This window comes from Tenrec ecaudatus, chromosome 11, assembly GCF_050624435.1.
Source record: "Tenrec ecaudatus isolate mTenEca1 chromosome 11, mTenEca1.hap1, whole genome shotgun sequence".
Classification (NCBI taxonomy): Eukaryota; Metazoa; Chordata; class Mammalia; order Afrosoricida; family Tenrecidae; genus Tenrec; species Tenrec ecaudatus.
In genome coordinates, this window is record NC_134540.1 from 7,978,085 (window position 1) to 7,981,826 (window position 3,742).

At 46.7% G+C, this 3,742-nt stretch overlaps 1 non-coding gene across 1 annotated transcript; it reads right to left on the reverse strand.

Moving 5' to 3' along the window:
- Window positions 1-1,646: 1,646 nt before the first annotated feature.
- Window positions 1,647-1,787, reverse strand: LOC142461876 (U4 spliceosomal RNA). The gene has a single exon (XR_012787048.1). It is a non-coding gene; the product is annotated as a U4 spliceosomal RNA (small nuclear RNA).
- Between the last annotated feature and the right edge of the window lie 1,955 nt (window positions 1,788-3,742).

Consider the following 3,742-nt stretch of genomic DNA (forward strand, 5'->3'; position numbering starts at 1 on the left):
CAACTCGAGGGCAGTGAGTTTGGTTTTTGAGTTTCCGGGTGAAAAAAGTCTTTCTATTTCTGGTGTGTGTCCCACTTGTGATTGCACCTTTGCCCATGCAAGGAGCCTGGTGCTGATTGGCACTAGTTAAGCAATGATCTAACCTACAACGTCTGCCCACTGTTTTACACTGAAAGATCTGCAGAGTAGATTAGCATCATACTGCACATCCAAATTGTCTGGTCAGGGCAAGATGAACAGCATTACTTTATTCCAACTTTATTATTCATACCTCAGGACAGGATGTAATTTCTCTACTGACTTGGCCATCTCCACAGGAAACAAATCAGTTCTGGGAAGAAAGAATTCATTCACTTGGCTCAGTGCTTGTGGAGAGCAGGCGTGGTGTTTGCACCTGGTGGGAGGAGTCAGCCTGCAACTTCTGGAAACCAGTTTGTAGGCATTGTCCTTTCCCCGTTTCAGGAGGTGTGTCTGAGCAATGGCAGGGTGGGGTGGGGGGTTGTCTTTGAGGGTGCCTGGGTTTGAGAACTGCTTCTCCCCCGGCCAAGTCTCCATCACTCTCTTCCGCTTCCTACTCTGTAAAATACGCCAGGAAGTCAGTCCTACCCCAGGGTGAATTAGGTGAGTGGATTCATGTAAAAGGCCTGTTACTGTCTCTGGACAAGCAAACATGTAACAAATGCTAGGCCTGGTTATCTGCCTGAAGGAAGCTTTTGTGTGTCCTCATGTGTGTCAAATTTGGTAGCCACCAGCCACGTATGACTACTGAGCCCGGTGGGTGGGCGGGGGACCAGTCTGGATAGAGATGTACTGTGAGTGTGAAAAGGACCCCGGTGGCGCAGCACTTAAGCGCTCGATTGCTAACCAGGAGGCCGGTGGTTCGATCCCACCAGCTGCTTCACAGGAGACATGTGTGGCAGTCTGCTTCTGTAGGGATGCCAGGCTTGGACACCCCGCGAGGGCAGCTCTACCCAGCCCTGTCAGGGTGGCTGTGGTTGAGAATTGGCACGGCGGCCGTGGGTTTGGATATTTGGGTTAATGGTGATTGCAAAATTCCTGCCGTAATTTGAGGATTAATCTGAAATAAAAAAGAATGCAAAATATCTCATCAATCACTTGTAGATTGATTGCATGTTGAAATAATAATACCTTGGACTAACCTCCCATCCCCCACCCCAGGCTCTCTGCCACGGAGTCAGTTCTGACTCTTGGTTAACCTATATTTTGATATTTAGTTTAAATAAAATAAAGTGTAAATGAAATAATTGTATGTGGCTCGTATTACACTTCTACTGGACAGTGCTGGTTCGGTTGACACCATCTCTTGTTGGACAAGAGGGTCCTCTGCCTGAGACCCTGTGCTCCAGAGCCCCTTGCATGTCATGCTCACTGAGGTCGTTATATGATCTGGTGTCAACTTGTAAAGGGGTGGAGTCTAGCCTGTCCATCAGGTCGCAGCTTGATGCAACCCACTGGCCTGTGGTCTTCCTGCATTGGGCGTCATTGCATGTGTTGCGTGAGTTTGAAGAGGAACTTACAGACTGGTACCGGACATAAGGGCTAAGATCAGGCTTATGGACTTGATCTGGACTAGGTTGGGATATTTTCTCAGTATACAATTGCCCTTTTTTTTTTTTTATGCTCAGTCTCCGTAGAGACTGTCAAAAATTGCCAATGCCGACTATATTTCAAGTCGTCACGGCGGGGTATTGGGAAAAGTTTTCAATTAGCAATAATCGCGCCTCGGATAAACCTCACTGGCTACGATATTGCCACTGCGCAAAGCTTCAATTGCCCTTTTATATAAAGCTCTTTCTTTTTTTTTTTTAAATGTTTTATTAGGGGCTCATACAACTCTTATCACAATCCATACATATACATACATCAATTGTATAAAGCTCATCTGTACATTCTTTGCCCTAATCATTTTCTTTTATTTTTTTTCTTTTCTTTTTTTACATTTTATTAGGGACTCATACAACTCTTATCACAATCCATACATATACATACATCAATTGTATAAAGCACATCCATACATTCCCTGCCCCAATCATTCTCAAAGCATTTGCTCTCCACTTAAGCCCTTTGCATCAGGTCCTCTTTTTTTTTCCCCTCCCTCCCGCTCCCCCCTCCCTTGGTAATTTATACATCGTTATTTTGTCATATCTTGCCCTATCCGGAGTCTCCCTTCCCCACCTTCTCTGCCGTCCCTCTCCCAGGGAGGAGGTCACATATGGATCCTTGTAATCAGTTCCCCCTTTCCAACCTACTCACCCTACACTCTCCCAGCATCGCTCCTCACACCCGTGGTCCTGAAGGTATCATCCACCCTGGATTCCCTGTGCCTCTAGCCCTCATATGTACCAGTGTACAACCTCTGCCCTATCCAGCCCTGCAAGGTAGAATTCGGATCATGGTAGTTGGGGGGGAGGAAGCATCCAGGATCTGGGGGAAAGCTGTGTTCTTCATCGGTACTACCTTGCACCCTGACTGACCCATCTCCTCTCCTAAACCCCTCTGTGAGGGGATCTCCATTGGCCGACACTTGGGCCTTGGGTCTCCACTCTGCACTTCCCCCTTCATTCAATATAGTATACACACACACACACACACACACACACACACACACATATATACACATACATATATTCTTTTTTTTTTTTTTTTGCATGATGCCTTATACCTGGTCCCTTGGGCACCTCGTGATTGCACTGGCTGGTGTGCTTCTTCCATGTGGGCTTTTTTGCTTCTGAGCTAGATGGCTGCTTGTTCACCTTCAAGCCTTTAGGACCCCAGACACTATCTCTTTTGATAGCCGGGCACCATCAGCTTTCTTCGCCACATTTGCTTATGCACCCATTTGTCTTCAGGGAGCCTATCATGGAGGTGTGCAGCCAATGATATGATGATTTTTTGTTCTTTGATGCCTGGTAACTGATCCCTTTGGGACCACTCGATCACCCAGGCTGGTGTGTTCTTCCATGTGGGCTTTGTTGCTTCTGAGCTAGATGGCCGCTTGTTTGTCTTCAAGTCTTTAAGACCCTAGTCACTATCTCTTTTGATAGCCGGGCACCATCAGCTTTCTTCACCACATTTACTTGTTCACCCACTTTGGCTTCAGCAGTTGTGTCAGGAGAGTGAGCATCATAGAGTGCCAATTTAATAAACGAAAGTATTCATGCATTGAGGGAGTGCTTGAGTAGAGGCCCAAGGTCCTTCAGTCACCTTAATAGTAAACCTATAAATGTAGACACTTAGAACTATTTCCCCATCCTCATATATATGTTTGCATGTACATGTCTTTGTCTAGACCTCCATAAATGCCCCTTGACTCCCAGCTCCTTCCTCCATCTCCCTTGACTTTCCTCCTCCCCCACTACCATGCTCTGCCCCCACCTGGGCTACAGCTATACCTCTTCTCTACGCAACCTTATCCTTGATCGTTCCCTATCAGGCCTGCCACTCCCCCCTCACTACCATTTTGGGTCCCATGTTGTTCCCTTGTCCCTGTGTTTATTAACACCACTTCCTTACCCTCCTCCCCCTCCCCCACCCGGAACTGTCTGTCCCCCCGGAACTGTCTGTCCCATTGTTTTTCCTCCAGATAGTTCATCCAGCCTGACCTATTCAGACAGATCTGTGGAGACACTAACATGCACGAAAACAAGACAGAGGAAAACAAAGCAACAGTATACAACCAGACAACAAAACAACAAAAACAAACCACTGACAAAGAACAAAA